At 42.9% G+C, this 24,835-nt stretch overlaps 1 long non-coding RNA gene across 1 annotated transcript; it reads right to left on the bottom strand.

The window, feature by feature from the left end:
* Positions 1–535: 535 nt before the first annotated feature.
* LOC117052246 lies at positions 536–8,533 on the bottom strand. Its single transcript, XR_004427234.1, has 3 exons — positions 8,451–8,533; positions 7,584–7,713; positions 536–642 (listed from the first exon to the last, which is right to left on the bottom strand). It is a non-coding gene; the product is annotated as an uncharacterized LOC117052246 (long non-coding RNA).
* Between the last annotated feature and the right edge of the window lie 16,302 nt (positions 8,534–24,835).

The raw sequence follows: 24,835 nt of genomic DNA on the forward strand, positions 1-24,835 counted from the left end.
AAACCCAGAAATATTGTTGTTGACTCACACCCCCCAATGTCGACATAATCATATTGTTTAAGTGAAGGAATAGGGCCCCAAAGAATGATAAATCCACACCTGCACTTACCTGGGAGTTTGCACAAATGAATTCAATGGGACTTACTTCTGAGTAGACTTAATGAGGATGGTAGCCACAGATGGCTTTGTGATGGGCCATTTAGCCACTACATTAATGTTGCCTATTACTCTGGGCGACTCCCAACACCATAAAAACATAATAAAATGTCAAACATTAATAATAACAATCTGATCCAATACAAAAAAGTCACAGTAACTTTAAAATAAACAACTTATATCAAAAAAGCAATATTCAATAATCCATTAGAATGTAAATAGCTGCTGATAGCTGAGATAGGCTTGTCTATCACTATCATTATGATACGTACCAAATTCAGCAATTAGTGATAACAAGCATAGACAACAGATACACACAGAAATGCACATATGACTGATTTATTCAGATTCTCTTACATGAAAGTAATTTTGGGGGATTTGTAAAGCTCAGAAACAGGGTTTGGAGGGATCGTCCAGTTTATACAACTCATATTTACATGTGTTTGGATTTACCACTGCTTTAATTCCCGGAACCGACAGTACCACCTAAAAGAAGAAGAAAAATGTGTAAACTAAGGTTTCCCTGAGTTTATGAATATCTGGTAAAGGGGTGCTCCTTTCTCCTGCTCGCTTAGGACATGCCAAGAATGATTGGAACTACCCGGCAGAAAAGCAGTTTTGCAAGATTTTTGCTCGATCCACGAAAAAACAAGGCCTTAGAAAACATTGCAACCCATGCACAAAAAAGGGTGTAGCAAAATGTTGGTGCGAAACCAAGAGGCCAGCCAGGAGGGAGACAGAAGGAGACAGGAAGATGCAGGAAAGAGGAGGGATCCTGTTCCATTGGGTGCATTGGGGTCCCTCTCCCCAGCACCAACTCCTAGGTGGTCTCCGGATGAGAGGATCTGGGACTTAGGGAGATCCTGAGGTCCAAGCCTCCACACAGTGAATGCCTGGTCATCGGATGATTGGAAAGGCACTCTGGACTTCCGGTGGCGGTGCCAGTCTATGCAGCCGGGAGCTGAGTGCTCCGGTAACTTCGGGGGTTTTGGGGTGTCCATGACCGCGCCACGGCCCCCGTTAAGCCACAGGAAGGGAGTCCTGTGGACAGGGTTCTTGCGGGCACCAGACGTGCCGTCCTTGCTCCTGATCCACCCCTGTAAAGGGGGGGGGATTGGGTGTGCGAGGCTCCGGAGCGGTGCTGAAGAAGCCATTGCTGACCGAAGTTTACGAAGCAGCGGGATCTGCTAGACTTCAAAAAGAGCACCCCATTCTTTCTCAAATTGAAGGAAAAGATAAGACTCTGTAAGTACGGACCTAATTATTAAATTTGACTGGATTAGCATTGAATTTGGCTTACGGAGGGAAGCGCAAAAGGGAGTCCGTTTCCCCTTTGAAAGCGGCAAGTCGGAAGTAACGACAATGAAGCTGTGCCGCGTACTTTTGCTTTGATCTTTTAAAACTGATTTCATGCACTTTGGAGGTTGCTTAACTTTGATTTTAACAAGATTTAACAAGATTTCTTGCTGCGGATTTACAATACTGAGAGGACACCGCTACACCCTCTGGATAAGGAGACCGGGTCAGTTAGCGGGCGGCGGATACATTGTATCAATCTGTTTCCGTTTTCTGTTTCTGACTGGAGATTGCTACTTTCTGCTACTTTCTAGCTGGAACTTTATGGCTACACTGTTGGGAAGTCTTAGAGTAATAGCTGCCTTGGTTTTGTGACACTTTTCTTGACTTTGTGGAAGTTTGAGAAAGTTTGATAAACTTTAAGAAGTTAGTGGAGCTGGAAGCAGTGGGACTTTTACTTTGAAAGCTTCTTGGTTGGCTCTGTTCTTTGTCCTCTGACTCTGTCTGCTGGCCATCTGGTGTTTATTTTGGGAATTGTTTTAAGACTAGCTTCCTGGTTTATCTTTATCTGGTGGTGACCTTGAGAAACACAGCAAACTGCTAGCAAGCAGTAGGCTGTCAATAAGGAGTGCATTGGAATGATGCAACCTCAGGAAACACCACCAGCATCTGGATCTGTTACCTCTAGAATAAGATCTAAAAAGGAGACGAGGAGAAACAGAGAAAAGGATCGGCTGCTAAACCTTTTGAGGAGCAGATGTTATCTGCTCTCAAGAGACTAAGTGCCAGTTTGCAATCTGTTCATAGTGAACTTAAAGGAACTAGAGAAGAACTTAAAGGAACAAGAGAGGAGCTCCAAAGTGATATTAAAAAATCTTCTGACTCTCTGCAATTAGCAATTGCTTCAGTGGAGAAGACAGTGAACCAGAACAGACAAGCAGCAATTACAAGGATTGGGAAAGAGGTGGACACGCTTAAAAAAGAGTCAGAAGACGTCAAAGAAAAAATCAAAAGAGTGGAAAGTAAAATTGAGACGGTGGACCCAGAAGAAGTCCAAAGGATCAAAGTGCAGCAAAGAAACGTACAAGAATCTCTGGCCTTTTGCAATTGAAGGAAAGGGAGGCTAACATAAGATTGAGGGGCGTCCCTGAATTGGAGCAGGAGAGCCTAAAAGACTTTTTAATCAAGGAGTTTTCTGCATTTTGGGAACTGGAAGAGAACGATTTGCAGTCATTCATAGTTAAAGCCTACAGATTTGGAATAAAAGGGAAAAAGAGCAAAAAAGCAATGAATGACTGTATGGTGGTTTTCCAGAACAAGATCCAAAGAGACCAGATCCTCGATTTCCATTCTAGGAACAACCTGGTGATCCAGCAGAGGCCTTATCATATTTAAAAACATCCCACGATACTTTTTGGACAGGAGATTTGATTTTTACGATTTAACGGCGGAATTAAGAGCAAGAAACATCTCTTTCAGCTGGGAATTTCCAGAAGGTCTAACCTTCAAGTACAAAGAAAGAAGAGTAAGAATCAGATCCCCTGAAGATAAGAAGAAATTTTGGACAAATATACAGCAGACTTCGCAGGATCCTCTCTTGACCCAGCGAGATTGTTTAAACTCGACGTACCATCTGGAAAACCAGCCTCAGGAGAAGGAGAGGGAAGTGAAGAAGAAGAAAAGGAAGGGGCGAGAGGTGGACCCAAGTTATAAGATGGCGTTGAAGGTGTTAACGTGGAATGTCCATGGTTGAACCAGAGGCCGAAAAGACACAGAGTATACCATGCATTAGAGAAGAAGAAGTTAGACATAATTTGTTTACAAGAGACCCATGTTGTCCGGCACCATAGAAGGATTTTGCAAAACAAGAAATTAGGCCAGGAATTTATTTCATCTGACAATGTCAAGAAAAGAGGAGTAGTAATTTATGCAAAAGAGAAATACAACCCAAGACAGCTTTTTAAAGATGAAGAAGGGAGATATATTGCAATTGAAATTACAGTACAAGGCGGGAAATACATGATACTGGGACTCTATGCACCGAATGAAGGAAAATCAGACTTCTATAAGAAGATGCATGAACTGCTGATGGACTATTTGGACTATAATCTAATCTGTCTAGGAGATTTCAAAGGGGCGGTTTCCACTATGATGGATAGGTCACAAAGGACCAAAATTACAAATGAAGGGAAACTGCCTAAAACATTTTTTCAAATGATCAAAAATTTAGACTTGATTGATACATGGAGGTTGAAGAATCCAACAGAAAAGGAAGCAACATACTTTCTGAGCCACAGAAGTCGTGGTCGAGGATAGATTACATTTGGACCTCTAGAAGTCTGGTACCCAAAATACAGAAGGCAGAAATCTGCCCCAAGACATGCTCAGATAATGCGGTACAACTGAACTTAAAATATACTCCAAGGATTCCTTTCAGTGGAGAATGGATGATGCCCTGATGAGAGACACCAAGCTTGTGGAAGAAGCAGGTAAAAAGATGAGAGAATATTTTCAATTAAATTTGAATACAGAGGTGGAGAAAAGAATAGTTTGGGATGCAAGCAAAGCAGTGATGAGAGGGTTCCTCATAAAGGAAAAAACAAGAAGAAGGAAACAACAAAATATGGAAAAAGAAAAATATTGGACCAAATAAAAGAAAAAGAGAAGAAATTAAGAGGTTACCCGAAGAACCAACATATTCAGAAAGAAAGAAAGCTATTGCAATCCCAATATGCAAGGATTTTAAACCAAGAAATTGAATGGAAAATTAAATTGATGAAGCAAAGAACATTTGATTCAGCTAATAAATGGGAAAATGCTGGCTTAGCAGTTAAAAGAGAGACAAAAGTTGAACATCATCACAAACTTGAAGGTTAATGATAAGATTGTAGAGAATCCAGAGGAGATTAGGAAGTGTTTTCAAAAATTCTACAAGCAGTTGTACAAAAAAGAGAAAGTTGATGAGAAGGATATTGAGCAATTCTTGGGAAAAATGGATTACAAAGAGTCCCAGAAGAAAAAGCAATAACTCTCAACCACCCGATTTCGATTCAAGAATTGGAAGAGGCAATTAATAATATGCAGATAGGAAAAGCCCCAGGACCAGATGGACTAACAGCAAAATATTACAAAGTGTTGAAAGATTGGCTAATTCAGCCCCTTAAGGATGTTTGCAATGGCTTGTTGGAGGGAGACAGGGCACCCGATTCATGGAAAGAGGCGTATATTACACTGATTCTGAAACCAGATTCGGATGAAACCCTTATGAAAAATTACCGACCAATTTCACTTCTAAATGTGGATTACAAAATATTTGCAAATGTCATGGCCTCTAGATTGAAAAGAGTGTTGAAAGATTATATCCACAAAGATCAAGCAGGTTTTCTACCTGGAAGACATATAAGCAGCAACACAAGAAATATTGTGGATATATTGGAAAGATTGGAAAAGAAGATAAATACAGATGCCGTATTTATTGATGCAGAAAGGCCTTTGACAACATTTCTTGGAGTTTTATGAATTTTTTTTTTGGAAAAGATGGGGGTCGGCCAAAGATTCTTAAACGGCATTAATGCTGTGTATACAGAACAAAAAGCAAAAATTATAATAAACAGTGTAATATCGGAAGAGATAAGGATAGAAAAAGGAACGAGACAAGGGTGTCCTGTCTCACCTTTACTTTTTATTGTGGTCCTGGAGGTACTCCTGAATATGATTAGGTCTGATAACTTAATAAAAGGAATAAGGGTGGGAGAGAAGGAATACAAGATGAGAGCCTTTGCCGATGATTTGGTGTTATCCCTACAAGAACCAGAAAACAGTGTTCCCAGAGTGTTGGAGACAATTGATAGGTTTGGAAGAGTAGCAGGATTTAAACTGAATAAAGCCAAAACAAAAGTGTTGACAAAAAACATGACGCCACTGCAGGCACAAAGACTACAAGATCTCACTGGATTGAACTTTGTCAAAAAGGTAAAATATCTAGGGGTTAACTTGACTCCAAAAAATATTAACCTGTTCAAGGACAATTATGAAAAACGAGATTAAAAGAGACTTAGAAACATGGACTAGGTTAAAACTGTCCTTGTTGGGCAGAATAGCGGCCATCAAGATGAATGTGCTACCAAGGATGTTGTTTTTATTCCAAGTGATACCGATTATAGATAAGCTAGATTGCTTTAAGAAATGGCAAAGAGACTTATTGAAATTTATTTGGCAGGGGAAGAAACCAAGAATAAAATATAAGATATTAATAGATTCTAAGGAGAGAGGCGGTTTCTCCCTGCCAGACTTACGGATGTACTTTGAAGCAGCAGCCTTTTGCTGGCTAAAGGATTGGTTCAAGTTGGAAAATATGGAGGTGTTATACTTGGAGGGTTATGATAATGTTTTCGGATGGCACGCTTACCTTTGGTACAACAAAGTTAAGGCCCACAAGGCCTTTAAAAATCACATAATTAGAAATGCCTTGTTTCAGGTTTGGCTCGTAACAAAGACTTGTTGGAGAGAAAGACCCCTAGATGGTTATCGCCAGTGGAGGCAAAGGCCCATAAAAGACCAAATATGCCGGCAAAGTGGTTAAAGTATGCTGATATACTGCAACAAGAAGGACAGAGTTTTAAGCTGAAAAGCTATGAGCAAGTGAAAGAGGGAGTATATGACTGGTTGCAGTATCACCAAATAAATGAAGTCTTTAAAATGGATAAAAAGCTAGGCTTTCAAGTAGAAAAATCTAAGTTGGAAACAGAACTGATAGATACGAACTCCAAAAACCTTTCCAGAATGTATAATTTGTTATTGGAGTGGCATACGAAAGATGAGATGGTTAAATCTGCAATGATTGATTGGGCAAAAGATGTGGGACATAACATTATGTTTGAGGACTGGGAGGGGTATGGAGGGAAGGTATTAAATTTACTGCTTGCAATGTGTTAAAAGAAAATATGATGAAAATGTTTTACAGATGGTATTTAACACCAGTTAAATTAGCTAAGATGTATCATGGATTGAGTAATGAATGTTGGAAATGTAAGAAAGTAGAAGGTACCTTCTATCATATGTGGTGGACGTGTCCAAAGGTTAAGGACTTCTGGGAGAAATATATAATGAGCTCAAAAGAGTGTTTAAATACACCTTTCCTAAGAAACCAGAAGCCTTCCTATTGGGCATAGTCAACCATGAGATACCTAGGAAAGATAGAGTGTTTTTTATGTATGCCACAACTGCAGCTAGGATTCTGATTGCTAAATACTGGAAAGGGGAGCTCCCAACTGTGGAAGAATGGCAGATGAAACTAATTGATTATATGGAACTCAGAACTGACCGCAAAGCTCCGAGACCAGAGGGAGGAGGCGGTGCAAGAAGATTGGAAGAAATTTAAAGACTATTTGAAACAACGTGAAAAACTGGACATTTGAAGTGAAATCAGTGAATATAATAGGCCATAGCTATACAATGTAGGTTGAAGTAGATATAAGAAGTAAAGATTGAAGGAAAGTGTAGAAGTTAGTATAACATACAGTATAAGATGTTAAGATTAAAGTGATAAGATTAATAGATAGTGATAGAGATAAGATGAGATAAGGTTAAGATGAAGAATTATGGTGAATGTTTATTAAAATAGTCAAGAAGTTACTAAAGTAAATTAGAACTGAACGCTGAAGAGAGAACGGAGGAAGTCCTTAAATAAGATTAGAAATGAAGTTATAGTAAGAAGATTGATGTGTTTTTGTGTTTTATTTGATTGTGTTTGTGTAATTTGTGATGTGTTTGTTGTATGTTTTATGTAAAATGTATTGTTGTTTGTTTGGAAAATGGAATAAAATCCTTATTTTTAAAAAAGGAAAGGCACTCTGGACATGCTCAGTGCTTCTTACCAGATCAAATTTCATGACTCTGCTTTCTATAAAGTCTATAAATATCTTAATGAATCAATCAATTCCTGTTTGGTTCAAGGAAATGTAGGCAACATTTTATGCAGCCAATCTTCAATGTATAGATTATTTGGGACACCCATCTTCAGCTAATTCCGTCCATGAATGTTTATTGAGCAGAAGGTCTTCCGGAGAGCACAGGGCAAAATAATTTGAAAGAGAGTAATAGACCCATGCCATTCTGTGGCTTTGGCCTACCTGGTACAGCAATCCATTCCACTTTCATCACATGTGCATTTCATGCACTGCGCTGTATTCCACTCGGAGCCGAATGAATGCTTGCTCCCATCATAGGGATCAGTACACTCGGTGGGCAGCACCGGTTGACCTAGGGGAGAAATCCTATATTTAAGACCAGTCCCCAAATAGCTCTTGCAATCAGAAGCTGCTCTTTCAGCACAATGCAAAGACTGCGCAAGAGAAGTACAGTGACTGCAAATTTCCAATTGTCCAGCTCCTCCTATGCTACTGACAGCAGCCTGATACGCGAACATGTAATAGGTGGAGCGTATCCTGACATGGAGAGAAGTGCAGTGGGGAGCTTTGCCACCTTTATTCTTGGGGGTCCTGGTTGCTGACCCCGGGCACCTGTCTTGCTTATACTGCGGCCATGAGTCTCCTGATGGCGTCTGCAGACGGTGGTTCCAAGCTTAAAACAGGGTGGGGAGTGAATAGGGGGCCCTGTGCGTGGGGGAATCTGTCCCTTTCAATTTCTATCAGTTATTATTATTACTACTATTTATATGGCATCCTCAGGGCAGATCACAACATAAAAATACAATCTAAAAAACACAAAATACATAATAAAAACAAACAACCAGGGACTCATCAAGGAGAAGATGAGACGGGAGCAGCGTGAGGTCATTTTAGAGCAGCATCACAACATCCGGAGAAGTGTAAATTTGGAAGAGTAGCTGCATTGGAGCACATTTGGTAGGTGTATGCTAAAAACAAATGGGGTGTATTTCCCCCTCATCTCTAGTAAGAAACACATTTCCCAAACATTAAATAATTATTTGGCTAAATGAATAGGCTGCTACATTGTTGTTGTTGTTGTTTACCTACCATCTTTAATCTGTGCTTCATGCTGGCTAAACATGCAGTATCCCTGACACAAGGCAAGTGTGAAAGAGAAGGCATGAGGCTCAAGAGGATTTTCTGCAAAAGAGAGACACAAATCGTTCAAGATGGTGTTATCACATATTTATATTTAGAGCCTCTCTCTTTAAAATGGATTGTATCTGACTAAATTTGAGTCAGAGCAGAGCCACTGAAATCAATGCACCTAAGTTAGTCCATCAGTTTCAATGGATCTACTCTGGTATGATTCGCACTGGATTCAACCCAAGGCCTTTGAAAAATTCCCTCTACATTAAGCTTATATACTTCAGTAGCTGAGTTGGGCCATTCTATAGTGAGTGGGATTTTTTTATAAGGTAAACCGCCCTGTCCCTCAAAATCCATAGCATTCAATGCCTCAGAAACATGATTTTGTCAGTCCATCAGTTTTGGATTCTTAGCCACAGCAAAGAGAGGAGCACTCAGATATAAATGATTATTTACATTAAAGCACAGGGTGATGCTCAGGTTATTGTAATGAGTCCTAAGTAATTAAGCTGAGCGGCTGAAATATCCATAAATATTCCAACTGCTCAGAAGTTTGGTTTTTGTTTAAAAAATGTGTCAGCACACACAGTCCATGGATACTCTGGGTTGTAAGGCTGTCAGTGGTCGACTCTGGTGTGTGAAGAGGTTTCTGTGACAGAGTGATGCATTAGGTCGGTGCATCTGGCTGTTAAGCAGGCGGCTGGTGGTTTGAGCCCACCCAGGGACGGCAGTGGGCAGGATTCCTGCACTGTAGCAAGAATGACCCTCAGGGTCCCTCCCAAGTCTACAATTCTATGACTCTATGAGACAGCAATACATGAATGGCTAAGGTTAGGATTGGAGCTAAGGTGAGGGTGAGGGTTGGAGCTCGAGTTAGGATTGCAGTTAGGGTTAGTATGCTATTAAACTGAATGTGTGTGTGAGTGTGTGGTGTGTGTGTGAGAGGAGAGAGAGAGAGAGAGATGAATGTGACTTGCAAACCGGCTTGCGCGTGAGAGAGAGAGTGGCAAGGGATTGCAATTCTAAAATTAAAAAAGCAACCTTCAAACAGAACTAATCATTTAAATTAGACAGGATTTCTTCTGTACCATGATCCAAAGAATCACTTCCAATGCTTCATGAGGAATGTCTGGATTCTGTTCTCAAAAGTTTAAGGATTTGAACATAGATTCAAGTAGGTAGCCGTGTTGGTCTGCCGTAGTCAAAATAAATTAAAACAATTCATTAAAAAGATGGTTAAAAAGACTGTTCTTAAAAACCTAAAAACTCCCTTAGAAGAATCAAGTCTTCAAAAAAGTTATATGATCTGAGAAAGTCTTTAAAACAATCCTTCCAAATGAATTTAAAACTTATAATGTAGCACCTTAGAGACCAACTGAGTAGTTTTAGGTATAAGCTTTCATGTGCTTCTCAGGTATGTATCTAAGATTAAAGGTAAAGGTAAAGGACCCCTGACAGTGAAGTCCAGTCACAAACGACTCTGGGGTTGCGGCGCTCATCTCGCTTTACTGGCCGAGGGAGCCAATGTTTGTCCTCAGACAGTTTTTCCGGGTCATGTTTCCAGCATGACTAAGCTGCTTCTGGCGCAACAGAACACCGAAACCAGAGCAGCGCACGGAAACGCCATTTAACTTCTCACCGGAGCGGTATATGCTTTGAACTGCTAGGTTGGCAGGAGCTGGGACGGAGCAACGGGAGCTCACCCCGTCGCATGGATTCGAACCGCTGACTTTCTGATTGGCAAGCCCCAGTCTCAGTGGTTTAGACCACAGCGCCACCCATGTCCCTAAAGGTATCTTGGCTTATACCTAAAACTACTCAGTTGGTCTCTAAGGTGCTACATTATAATTTTTAAATTCCTTTGGAAGGATTCTTTTAAATACTTTCTTAGATCATATAACTTTTTGAAGACTTGATTCTTTTAAGGGAATTTTTAGGTTTTTAAGAAGAGTCTTTTAAACTATCTTTGAAAAGAATTGTTTTAATTTGATTTGAATATAGTTTGCTCTATCCCTTTTCCTGGCCTCTAAAGAAAGCTGCAGTGGCGGCTAATGGGTCAAGAAGGAGAAAGAGGTGCATTCTAGATGGATCAGGTGTCAGAGAAGGCAAGGAACTTTTCCAAAACCTCATCCTTGTAATTTTGACTGCTCTTTGCATAAATCTGCTCTCTAGTAAACCCTTTCACACCTTTTTTTTTTTAAGGAATTTTATTAAATTTTCCAATAATAAAAATGAAAAATGAAAAAACATCATTGCTCAGTATACATTACAATACACATTATACATCACTATAAAAGAAGAAAAAAAGCAAAAAACAATAAGAAAAAAAGGGAAGAAAAAGAAAAAGGAAAAAAGAAAAAAGAAAAATATCTCGTCTATATCTTATTTTATATCCTATAAAGGACCTCCCCCACCCTTTCTTCAGCGTTCCATTCTAATATACTGTAGTAACTTTGTAACTATTACAATCACCTTAAATCTTCCTAGTCTAACAATATTAACATCTCTTCATAAGCTTATTATAAAAACATAATTCAAAACTCATTACCATTACTAATCAATCACCATTATGCCACAACAAATCTTCTTATTTACTAATCTATTCTTGGCATTTCTTCTGAATTATTTAACATATTATCTTATCTCTATAAGCTTAATTCCCTAATCTATCTTCTTACTTTAATACAATATCTTAATTTCTTATTTACTATTTTACTCTAACATTACATTGCTATCGCCTCTTATAATGTCTGATTTCGCTTAAATATCTAACTTTTCGCGTTGTTTCAAATAGTCTTTAAATTTCTTCCAGTCCTCTTGCACCTTCTCCTCCTCTGGTCACGGAGTCTCGCGGTCAGTTCAGCAAGTTCCATAAAGTCTATCAGTTTCATTTGCCAGTCTTCAACTGTAGGAAGCTCTTCACCTTTCCACATTTTTGCAATCAGAATTCTAGCTGCTGTTGTGGCATACGTAAAGAAAACTTTATCTTTCCTGGGTATCTCATGGTTGGTTATGCCCAAAGGAAGGCCTCTGGTTTCTTAGAAAAGGTGTACTTAAACATCTTTTAAGCTCATATAAATTTTCCCAGAAGTCCTTTACTCTCGGGCACGTCCACCACATGTGATAGAAGGTACCTTCTACTTTCTTACATTTCCAACATTCATTACTCATACCATGATACATTTTGCAAGTTTTACTGGAGTTAAATACCATATAACATTTTCATCATGTTTTCTCTCAAAACATTGGATGCCGTAAATTTGATACCTTCTTTCCATAACCTCTCCCAGTCCTCCATCATTATATTATGACCCACATCTTTCGCCCAGTCAATCATTACCGATTTTACCATTTCATCCTTAGTATGCCATTCTAGCAGCAAATTATACATTCTGGAAAGGTTTTTAGAGTCCTGTTCTATTAGTACTGTTTCCAATTTGGATTTTTCTAATTGAAAGCCAATTTTCTTGTCTTCTTTAAAAACTTCATTACCGGTAATTTGATAATACTGCAACCAGTCCGAAACCCCCTCTCTTAATTGTTCATAGTTTTTCATCTTAAAGGTTTGGCCTTCCTGTTGCAGTATATCCGCATATTTTAGCCATTTTGCAGACATATTTGATCTCTTATACGCCTTCGCCTCTACTGGAGAAATCCATCTGGGGGTTTTTCTTTCTAGTAAATCCTTGTTTCGAACCCAAACCTGGTACAAGGCATTTCTAACAATATGATTTTTAAACGCCTTGTGGGCTTTGACCTTACCATACCAAAGGTACGCATGCCATCCAAACACATTGTCGTGTCCTTCCAAGTCTAACACATCTGTTTTCAAGTTTGAACCAGTCTTTCAACCAACAGAAGGCTGCCGCTTCAAAAAAATCCTCAAGTCTGGCAGGGAGAATCCCCCTCTCTCCTTAGAGTCTGTCAAAATTTTATATTTGATTCGAGGTTTCTTCCCTTGCCAGAAACTTCGATATGTCTTTTTGCCATCTCTTAAAGCAGTCCATTCTTCTTGTGCCCAAAGAAAATAGCGTCACTTACCATTTTGGCTTCTCAGTTGGTGGGAAACTCTTCTTGGTGAGAAATGACACCTACAGCTAGCTGTGTTCCCTTCCAATGCCTGGAGTGGACTCACATCCCCGAATTTATGCAGACATGGGAGAAGGGAAGCATGGAAACGCCTCCCTTGCATCACTGTTCTGGGTGAACTAACGTGCCAAAGCAAACACACCTTTTTTTTTTTAAGAGCACTGACGGGAAGAAAATGTTGGCACCCGACTCACTTGAAGTTTGTTTTCTGGAGAAATATCTGCATAAATGGGAGGTTCTGAGGTTCTTCACACATGCTTGAGAAAAACACCCAGGCGAGGTGTGCATTGCAAATAATCCAGGGAATGTGGTGGTGTTGAGCTGGTCAGGCATGATAAAGGCAGATGGGACAAGGGAGGTCGGCTTAGTGATTGGACTGGCCTCACTGATGAGTGACTCAGAATATTATTTCTCCTATCTGTGAAATTCAGTCATTTCTGGATTGAGTTGTGGTGAATGTGTCCGAATGTGTCGCATTGTAATGACAACAGGAGGAACAGGAAGCACGCTGATACTATCCCTCTATGTTCATGACAGGGTGCCGCTCAGCTGAATGCAACTGCCAAGTGGCTGTGTCCAGATTGGAATACTGCTCATTGACTTTATTGAAAAGCGACAAACAAAAAATAGGCACATTTCCTCACAGCAGGGGCGAACCTTGGTATTTTGCCAGCTTGTGCAGGACCATTTGTCACCCTCCCCCCACCAGCCCTTGCAGCTTTGAGAAGGAGGTTGGAGGACTCTAGGATCCTGTCAGAGGCCTCATGCCTCCTTTCCGAAGCCGTTTGCCATCTTACTGGGCTTGGCTTTGAGAAGGCACGCTCCTTGCCTGTGCGCCTGGTGCAACCCGCCACTCGCACTGCCCTAAATCCACCTTTGCTCACAGAGTTTTAGACTGAATAACAAAAAGGCACCAACAAAACATCTGTGGACATGTGACCTATGATTTGAGGGTGGTTTTGAGGAGATCCTGTGGGAAATTTAGTCTCATGTAACCGCATGCTTAGCTCTAGTTAATGCATGAAAGGGTTAAAAGCATAGAGTGAGCTGTTTTGCCAGAGCTTCCCTAGGTCAAAGCCCCTCTCACTGAGTGGCGAAGGGTCAGCAAATTCTTGTTGTCCACTTTCTTCCACCATGTGAATCCAACCAGAGAAGACATTGGGCTAATTGCTCCAAGCCCAGACCACGTGCTTAAAAACCTTTTCTCCAAGTTATGTAATTATGTCTTTCTACCTGTGTTTTTTTGCCGCTGTATGGAAAAGCACATGAATCTGACTTTTAACAAGTTTGAGATTAAATGTACTGTATACTTACCATAAAATTGTGGGAGGGTGATTCTGGGTTGTTTTGTTCTTGTTCTTTTTACTATGTCTTCTTATTTTGCATTTCTATGCTGTGAACTGCCCTGAGATCTTCAGATGAAGGGCAGTATGCATATTTAATAATAAATAAATAAATAAAAGGTCTAAGAGCCTATATTTCCATGCTTTACTAAGTTGCATGTTTTGTGATTTAAAACCACTGCTGGGGCTCTTATAAGTGAATGTTTGCCTCACATCTGGATCTAGGGATCCAGGGGATTCTTCTTTAAGCCAATCAAAACCAACAGATCACTTGCAAAAAATATGTGGATCCATAGAAATCCATGATTTTTGTCTATATTTTTCTACCATTGCAACTCTGGAAATTGACCCAATCCTTGATTTTTACAGTTCAGCCATTGGAAACAGATGGTGATGTTTGATTTGACTGGGGGTGGGGTGGGGTGGAGAGGAATGAACAAAACACGCAGTTTCAGGAGGATCAGGTCACATCTTTTCAAATCAGATTGATTTGATTCAAGAGGATCCATTTTACTGAATGCAAATGCATGGCTTCTCGCCCCCTCTCTTTCTCTTTCCTCATTCTCTCTCTCACCTGAACCTCACGGCTCCCCACCCCTGTGCCCCAAGGCCCTTCAGCTTCCCACCCAGAGTTTCATAGTCGCTTGCTGTATGTTGAAAGCTGTTTTGTCTATTCTTAAAAGACCTAGAAGCGAGCCTAATGGACCCAGATGGACACCTTCCAAAAATAGGAATGAGAAGGAGCCCCTTGTTATATGCGGATGATGCGGCCATCATTTCACGTTCCAGGCCAGGTTTGAAACATCTGCTGAAGAAGTTTTCCGATTACTGTCTTGGAAATGGCTTATCCATTAATTATGAAAAATCAAAAATCTTAGTATTCGAAAGAAGCTTCTCCCGGTTTAAATGGGTGCTGGATGGGACTTCCGGTGGAGCGCCATTCCGATTCAGTCGGGTTCTTAGAATAGAATAGAATTTTTATTTACGGCCATAGGCCCATACAAGTAAAAAACAACAACAAAAAAAACACATAGATAACAACTTGTGCAAGTGGGAACAACAGCGCTAAAGCACCACAGTAACAATAAAATACAAAAAATAGAATGGCATACTAAGCCTTAGCTAGCTTGTAGTGCTTCTTGGCGTCGCTTTTGGGTAAGGACAGCGACCAAGAACCTTGCCACTTTCAGGGTCGTATGAGTATCCTTATCCTGCAAGATTTGGGCGAGGTGGAATTCTGGTGGGGTGCCCTCTAGTTTCTGTATGATTGATCCCAGCAAATTTGCCCGTGGCACTTTGAACAAGGGGCAAGCGAACATAATGTGCTGGAGAGACTCCAGTGTCTCCTTATCACATTCGCACATGGCAGAGGCTTGGCCCTCTGAGAATCTATGTCTCAGGACGTTGGAGGGAAAAACATTGAACCTCGCTTTGGTGAAGGCCAGTCTATGGACAACAGTCGAAAGGGAGGAGAGGTATGATGGAACGCAGCAAGTTAAGGTGATACCAATGTTCTGGGGCGAACAAACACCTCCCCCCAGCATATAATTTCGCTGTAGATCGATGTCATCCAGTCTTTGGCGGATCAGTCTTTGAGCAGTAATTCGATCTAATTTTAGGGAATCTGAAGGAGAGATTCCATAACTCAGAAGTTTAGCATGAATTCTACTAGTCCAAAGGCTAGAGAATTCATCTCGCCATAAGCATTGGACAAGGTAGTGGCTGGTAATCTATGCCACAATGTTAACCAATAATTGAAGACTTGCTTCCACAGGCAAGTTTCTAAGGATGCAATCTTCAATTCTAGGCGAATGGCTGCATTGCTTACACACGGGGAGCATTAGGAGCTGGTGTAGGAATTGATTTTGCAGCGTCTAAAGAGGGGCGAGATCTGTCATCGCAGCCCAAAGCGGGGGCAGCATAAGCAAGCACGCCCACCACTTTTGCCTTAAACACCTTTAGGGCTGAGGGAACATGCAAAGCTCCATCCGAAAAAAAGAATCGGAGGTAGCGCATATGACAGAGTTTTGGCCTTGTTAAGTAGGTGTTGAATTTGAGCTTTCCACCCCAAATTGTATTGAAAAATAACTCCTAGATATTGGAATTTTAGAACTTGCTCTATTTTTGCTCCGCCAAGCTTCCATTTGTATAATCTTCGACTTCTGGAGAAAAATCAGAATCTTGGATTTCGCATGGTGAATAGTTAATTGGTTGAGTTGACAATACGTGGCAAAGATCTTCAAGGCCCTGGTTAGTCCAACACGTGAGTAAGATAGAATTACCGCATCGTCCGCATATAGAAGGAGTGGGCAGCGGTAGTCCGCTAGTCTAGGCGCATGTGTACTTGGAGATGAGTTACTAGAGGTGCTCGCATGTCGCTGATGAATAGGTTAAATAGACAGGGAGCCAGTATACATCCTTGGGCGAACTCCCCTGTTTATTGGTATCGAATTGGTGAGGTCACCTGCAGGAGTAAGTCTCACTCTGGCAAGGGTACCTTCGTGGAGCTGACTTATAAGCCATAAGAGTCTTCTATCAATACCCTGTTTTGCAAGTTTCTACCATAGGATATTTCTAGGAACGCTGTCAAAGGCTGCCTTTAAGTCTAAGAATGCGGCACAGAGGTAGCCCCGGGGAGGGGAGGAGTACTTCCGTGCAAGATGATAAAGAACTATCGCATGGTCGGTTGTAGAGCGTTTAGTTCTAAACCCTGCTTGTTCATGGCCAATCTGGTTAGTCTCATCTACCCATCGCAGTAGTTTAGTCAGCAAAAAACGGGCATAAACTTTCCCTATGATTGAAAGGAGGCTGATGTTACGGTAGTTTTCTGGCTCTGTTGGAGATCCTTTTTTGTGAATTGGTACTATAATGGCCTCCTTCCATATTTTGGGGGTGAGGCCGGAAGCTTTGATTGCATCAAAGGTTTTGGCCAAGATGCCAGCCCACCATTTTGGGTTGTAGTTTAATGGCCTCAGCAGGGATCAGATCGGACCCTGGGGCTTTACCTGGTTTCAGCTGAGTTATTAGGTTGGCTATTTCATCAGAATCGGTGGGAGGCCAAATAGGTAAGTGGGTAAACAGATGCGTCAGGTGGGCAGAGGGAGCATCTGCCTGTGAAAAGCATTTCTTCAGGAACAATTCCCATGTCGGTGCAGGGATAACTGCCCTTGGGTATTTTCTCGCCCTTCTGTTGATCAAAGACCAGAATTCGGGTTCTTACTCAGCTCTGAGTAAGGGCCGGTGTTTTTGGGCTAGGAGTGACCACAACCGCACTGTGGGCTCCGTAAAAACCTCAGGAGGGGCGTCCTGAGGGCTTGGGGTCTGGCGGGAGCAGGAAAGTGCCTCTCCTGCTCTTGAGGAAACTTAGTAAAGTTTGCTCAAGCGAGCGGGGGTTGGCATAGCTCTGAAGACCTAGCAATTGCCTGGAAACATGTAGCGGCGGAGGCTGACGTAGATCGAGCGCTTTGTTGTTGTTGTTCAGTCGTTCAGGTCGTGTCCGACTCTTCGTGACCCCATGGACCAGAGTACGCCAGGCACGCCTATCCTTCACTGCCTCTCGCAGTTTGGCCAAACTCATGTTAGTAGCTTCAAGAACACTGTCCAACCATCTCATCCTCTGTCGTCCCCTTCTCCTTGTGCCCTCCATCTTTCCCACATCAGGGTCTTTTCTAGGGATTCTTCTCTTCTCATGAGGTGGCCAAAGTACTGGAGCCTCAACTTCAGGATCTGTCCTTCTAGTGAGTACTCAGGGCTGATTTCTTTGAGAATGGATAGGTTTGATCTTCTTGCAGTCCACGGGACTCTCAAGAGTCTCCTCCAGCACCATAATTCAAAAGCATCAATTCTACGGCGATCAGCCTTCTTTATGGTCCAGCTCTCACTTCCGTACATTACTACTGGGAAAACCATAGCTTTAACTATACGGACTTTGGTCGGCAAGGTGATGTCTTGCTTTTTAAGATGCTGTCTAGGTTTGTCATTGCTTTTCTCCCAAGAAGCAGGCGTCTTCTGATTTCGTGACTGCTGTCACCATCTGCAGTGATCATGGAACCCAAGAAAGTGAAATCTCTCACTGCCTCCATTTCTTCCCCTTCTATTTGCCAGGAGGTGATGGGACCAGTGGCCATGATCTTAGTTTTTTTGATGTTGAGCTTCAGACCATATTTGCGCTCTCTTCTTTCACCCTCATTAAAAGGTTCTTCAATTCTTCCTCACTTTCTGCCATCAAGGTAGTATCATCAGCATATCTGAGGTTGTTGATATTTTTTCCGGCAATCTTAATTCCGGTTTGGGATTCATCCAGTCCAGCCTTTCGCATGATGTATTCTGCATATAAGTTAAATAAGCAGGGAGACAATATACAGCCTTGTCGTACTCCTTTCCCAATTTTGAACCAATCAGTTGTTCCATATCCAGTTCTAACTGTAGCTTCTTGCCCCACATAGAGATTTCTCAGGAGGCAAATGAGGTGATCCGGCACTCCCATTTCTTTAAGAACTTGCCATAGTTGCTGTGGTTGACACAGTCAAATGCTTTTGCATAATCAATGAAGCAGAAGTAGATGTTTTTCTGGAACTCTCTGGCTTTCTCCATAATCCAGCGCATGTTTGCAATTTGGTCTCTGGTTCCTCTACCCCTTCGAAATCCAGCTTGCACTTCTGGGAGTTCTCGGTCCACATACTGTTTAAGCCTGCCTTGTAGAATTTTAAGCATAACCTTGCTAGCGTGTGAAATGAGTGCAATTGTGCGGTAGTTGGAGCATTCTTTGGCACTGCCCTTCTTTGGGATTGGGATGTAGACTGATCTTCTCCAATCCTCTGGCCACTGCTGAGTTTTCCAAACTTGCTGGCATATTGAGTGCAGCACCTTAACAGCATCCTCTTTTAAAATTTTAAATAGTTCAGCTGGAATATCATCACTTCCACTGGCCTTGTTGTTAGCAAGGCTTTCTAAGGCCCATTTGACTTCACTCTCCAGGATGTCTGGCTCAAGGTCAGCAACCACATTTTCTGGGGTGTATGAGACCTCCATATCTTTCTGGTATAATTCCTCTGTGTATTCTTGCCACCTCTTCTTGATGTCTTCTGCTTCTGTTAGGTCCTTTCCACTTTTGTCCTTAATTGTGGTAATCTTTGTACGAAATGTTCCTTTCATATCTCCATATTCTTGAATAAATCTCTGGTTTTTCCCATTCTGTTATTTTCCTCTATTTCTTTGCATTGCTCTGTTGCAGAATTTTCCCCCTCACGAGTCGCACAAGCACCTACACAAGCCCTCGCGATAAAGGGTTTCCCCAAAAGTCCCGATCTGCGCCCCGAAATTAGCCCCGAGAAGCGCTGCTGTCAAATCGCTTCCCCTACACGCCATTTTCTTCAATGAACGTCCAATCCACCAATCAGGAGCGTGCATTCAGCTCAGCCTGCAAAATGGAACGTTCAGCTCAGCTACTATGATTCAATCATCACCTTCACGCTTGAGTGCACGCTAAGTGGGTATTGACAGGCTCCCTGCTGCGGGAACAATGGAATCGAAACCAAAATGTATCCAGTTTGGGAAACTATTAATTATAACTTGCAACAATGTAACAAATAGACAATTCAGAGTCTGGGTGGCCCGTTCTGACAGCTAAAAATGTTTTATTATTGTAAAATCCATAACTCCTGAACGCAGTGTCCAATCTGCTCAGTTCGAGTGTCTATCTTCTCAGGAGATGGACTCTCCATCCCCTCGGTTCCCGCCATCCTCCGACCATCAGAAGTATACTTTCTTGAACATATATAATTTTTGGACTTTGTGTCGGTGACCTTCATAATCCTTTCAGCAGGCAGTCACGTCCTCATCCAGGTGTAAGAGGAAATGCACCCCTCCCAATAATCCTTTCAAGCACCCTTCGATCAGTTACCATGGTAGCAGACATCCTCCCGGGAGTCTGCTATTGTCCTCTCCTCAAGGAAAACTTCCAATGTATATTGCACCCACCCTAATTCTTTTCATCGATTCCTGCCACCCTTCCGGGCATGCAAACCTGTTTACCTGTATGCAGAATCTTGCCATGTGCCCCCTCTCAACCCCTCCCGTCTTGTGAATATTAAAATTACGTTTCTAGGGGCGTACCTTGGTGATGGGGTAGGTAATATAAGGAAAGTGCCCCCCCTGCTCGGGGCCTTTCCATCTTGCTTCTCTTGGGTGGGTGGAGGACCGGTCGCGACCGTATTTTCTTTCAATAAAGGCCAAGCCTACTGGCTGCTGTTTTGCTCCATCTCCTAGCCTGTGCCTCGTTGTTTGTCCAAGTGGACCCCATATTGGACCTTTTCCTTTATCAGCTCGTTTAGAAAGGCCCTCTTGTCTCTCCTTGCTATAAGGAATTTGATTTAGATTGAATCTTACTGGCCCAGTGGTTTTTTCCTACTTTCTTCAGTTTAAGCTGGAATTTTGCTATAAGAAGCTGATGATCTGAGCCACAGTCAGCTCCAGGTCTTGTTTTTGCTGAGTGTATAGAGCTTCTCCATCTTTGGCTGCAGAGAATATAATCAATCTGATTTCGATGTTGCCCATCTGGTGATGTCCATGTGTAGAGTCGTCTCTTGTGTTGTTGGAAAAGAGTGTTTGTGATGACCAGCTTGTTCTCTTGACAGAACTCTATTAGCCTTTGCCCTGCTTCATTTTGAACTCCAAGGCCAAACTTGCCAGTTGTTCCTTTTATCTCTTGACTCCCTACTTTAGCATTCCAATCCCCTATAATGAGAAGAACATCCTTCTTTGGTGTCATTTCTATAAGGTGTTGTAAGTCTTCATAGAATTGGTCAATTTCGGTTTCTTCAGCACTGGTAGTTGGTGCATAAACTTGGATTACTGTGATGTTAAAAGGACTGCCTTGGATTCGTATCGAGATCATTCTATCGAGCGCTTTGCATTTCCTCAATTTGGATTACAAAAGAAGCACTCTGTAAATACTCAGCATGATTGATTGGCAAAGTCTATTGAAATTCGGCTTACAGCGAGAGATCAAAGAGGAAGTCCATCTCTCTCTGACTGCGACAAGTTTAAAGTAACACCTAGAGACTGTAACTGACGAAAGATCTGTTTATCTTAAGTGGAGATCTGATTCTGTATACATTAGAAACCCCTATTGTGGGGTAGACTGAGAGTTTGAGCTATTTTTCCTTGTGGATTATAAACGAAGAGGGAACACCGTTAATCCCCCTGGCTGAGGAGTCTGAGTCAGGCAGAAGATGGCGACTTTGGACTGATTGCGCAGCTGGGAAAATACTGAAGCCCTATAACTTCCTGTCTACTTAAATCACACGGCCTCCTTGCAGTGTTAGAATCAACAATGACTTTTCAGGAAAGAATGTGGTTTCAAATTCAACTACTTCAGCAGAATGTTAACAAGTTAACTCAGACTGTAGATACTTGGAAGAATTGTTTTAAAAACTCACTCGATGGAGAGGAGGAAAAGGAGCAGAATACTGAAGAAGTTTCTGGAAAGGAGCTTGTAAAAGTGGAGGAGCTTCCCTGGCATGAGAGGCGGGAAGCCTGTGGTTTGGATGGTATAGTGGATCTCTGGGGTGGCAGCCCAGAGATCCGGGACCAGCGACTGAGGAAAATGCAATATGAAGCTGAGAGTTAAAAAAAGATACTTTGTCACAAAGTTGCTGCAATTATCTACCAAGAAGAATGCTGCATTCTGTTGGAGAGGAAGATACAACTGAAGGGAATAACAGAAGAAAGACAAGTAAAACTCATCATAAAGGGAAAATTAAAATCAGAAGAAACTGGACTGGTGGAAGGTTGGAGGGGAGACCGGTGGGAGATGGGAAAGGTAATGGGAAGGATGAAGATAGCCAGGAGGGGGGTGGGTTAAAGTAGGAATTAATGGGGATATTAGGAAGGCTGACTACGGACTCCGACACCAGAGGGAAAACGGTTTATGAGAATGGAAGAAACATATAGATAATTGTTAAGAGGTGTTTATATATATATATATATATATATATATATATATATATATATATATATGAAATTGGAATCAGAAAAAATATAGGTTACAGTATAAGAAAGTTAAGTGAAAAGAGGACAAAAGAAGTTAAGATGTGGAACTTGATGTTTTATTACATAAGAATAAGATTTAAAAATTTAAGATACTTTATGATTGATAAATTAAGATTTGAAGTAAGAAAGTAGATTTTACAATGTTATAAAGTTACTAAAGAAGATTAGAAATGAACGCAAAAGAGAGGATGTGAGGAAGTCCCAAGTTTAGGATTATAAAGATGAGATGAAGTAAATATTTGTTTTGTTTGTGTCTATTTTGTGTAGTTTATGTAGTGTTTGTATTTGTTTTGTGTATTTTTATTGTCAAAACCTAATAAATTCTTATTTTAAAAAATATGGGTGCTGGGTGGCCATAACCTTGAACAGATTAAATACTTCAGCTATCTAGGGCTTACATTCCATCATGCAAGATCTTGGAAGTACCACTGGCAAACCTCCCTTCAAAAGGCGGAGATCACAAAGCTAGCCATACTTAGATTCTTTTTCACAAAGAGCGGCAAGTACCGGTATGCACCAGCAGCCTTAAAGGTTTTCAACGCAAAATCCGTCTCCCAACTCCTGTACACTGCAAATGTCTGGCATTATGGGGACCTGCCTAAGCTAGACGCATAGCTGTCAAGTATCACGTATTGGCCGGGATTCCCCCGTTTTTAAATGCGTTTCCCGCTGCTCCCCCGGGTTGTCAAAGGACTCCCTTCCTTCCCCGTCTTCCCCGTTCTTTGCCTGCTGTCACTAAGAGCCAGACTAGCTGCAGACAGGCAGCAGCCAGATGAGGGGGGCGGAGGAGGAGGAGGAGGAGGGGAAAGGAGGAGGAGGAAGAGAGACTGGGAATGAGTTGGAAGCAGACGCAGCCTCAGCGCGCAGATCTGCCCTGCCGGAGACAGACAGAGCGGGGAGGGGGCAGGATAAAAGGACCTCTCCTGCTCTGCATAAGGGGGAAGGAGCAAGGCTAAGGCTTCTCCCCAACCCAACACGCCCCACTTTAGGTCCATCTCGCCACACCAAGTGTGTCAGGAGCAACAAAGAGAGCTTTTCCATCTGTGGTAAGGGGCTCTCCCTCCTCACAATGACTGAGGGGGACTTGTGCAAATGCGCCCCCTCCCCTCCCCACATATTCGTGCCTGGTGGTGGAGCAGCCTTGGGGCAAGGGACGGTTGCAACCTGCACCTGACGGGGCGAGGGAGAGAAGAAAGGAGCCTTCTCTGAGGAAGGGGAGAGAGAGGAGGATGCGGGCGCGCAGGCAGAAGCAGGCCGCTGCTTTACCTGTCGTCGCGCCCCCGCTCTCCTCCCCCTCCCCCTCTATTTATTTATTTAATCCCCTCCCCCCCTCTTCTAGCTGCTCCGCCCACTTTTGCTTCTGGCTCCGCCCACCACTGCCATGTGACTGTCATAGGTGAGGCTGCTGATCCCTTATTTTCAAATCTGAAAGTGGACAGCTATGGCTAGACGGCTTTCAGGGAAAATTTCTACAATCTCTGCTGCAGGTACCCAACTGTGTCTCCAACTCCAAACTTTTGTTAGAAGCTGGTAATGCCCATTTCAACTAAGGCAAGGGTGTCAAACTCAAATTCATCGGGGGCCGCATCAGCAGTTTGGTCACCCTCAAAGGGCCGGTTGTATCTGTAGGACTATGTGTCCACTCTTTATTATCATAAATTATTGTCACTGCATTCAATTATTACTGTTTTTTGTAATAATGTAAGTAATAACTAGCTCTGAAAGCAGAAACATAGTCAGAATAATGGCAAGTAGATATTCAAATGTACAATTATTGTACAATTTATTGAAAAATGATTTTTGGTAACAGACAGTAATTTTTTTTTAAACATACAAATATTGCCAAACACTGTTTATTACACATATGGCAAACACAAGGCATTAACTTTTTTTAAACTTTTCTGACTAGATGGCTGACATCGTTTTCTTGAAGTCAGTCCATCGATGTCTGACAGTGCTCCTACTCAGCCACCTTACTTCTGTATGGTATGGCACATCTGTATGTTCCATGCCCACCTCCTTCAAAAATGGTTGGAACTGACGATGATTCAGGGCTTATTAAATCCATTTCCCATACGCCGAGCAGCGGCAGCAGGGCTGGCGCACCGCATCCCCAACCGCACAGCGCTCCCTTGGTGGGGAATGAATCAAACATGGCTTCCTTCCCTGCCCATACGTTCCCGGAGTTGCATCCTCGCCCCCCTCCCTCCCTCCAGCAGCCCAGGAAAGAAGCAGCGGCGGCGGCAGCTGCTGCCTCCGGTGGAGGGAAGCCCTCAAGCGGGCAACCCCAGAACCGGAGCCCAGGCGGGGCCCGAGGCCGAGGGAGGAGAAAAGCCTCCAAGCACGACCCCCGTTCTCCCCCAAGACCCTCCCTCTGGCCAACTCCGGGCCCCCCGTTTTCACTTCGGACCCTTTCTTCCCGAGTTACGGCCCCGCCGCGCCTCCCATCTCCTGCAGAGGCGGAGCAGGAAGGCGCCCCGACCCCTGTGGGGTGGCTGGAGCCGGGCTCCGCGGGGAAGCGCCTGCAGGGATAGCCAGCCCTGAGGGGCATCTTCTGGGGGTGGGGGTACGAGGGGGACGGGGCGCCGGGAAGGAAACCCCGAGGCCGGGAAGGAGAGGAGGCGCCTGAGGGGGGGGAAGCGGCTCCGTGCCTTGGGCGAGGAAAGCCCGCCTCCCGCCTCGGAAGGAGGCAGGCGGGACCCGGAGACCCCCCAGGAGACGGGCGCGCGGGAAAGAACGGCAGGCATGCCCCTGCCCCGCAACCCCTGAGGGGAGGCCGGCCCGGCCGCCCTCCCGCCACTGACCTGCTGCTGCTGCCGCTGCCGCACTCCGAAGCGGGGGCCTCACTTTTTCTCTCTC

This window comes from Lacerta agilis, chromosome 8 (genome assembly GCF_009819535.1).
Source record: "Lacerta agilis isolate rLacAgi1 chromosome 8, rLacAgi1.pri, whole genome shotgun sequence".
Classification (NCBI taxonomy): domain Eukaryota; kingdom Metazoa; phylum Chordata; class Lepidosauria; order Squamata; family Lacertidae; genus Lacerta; species Lacerta agilis.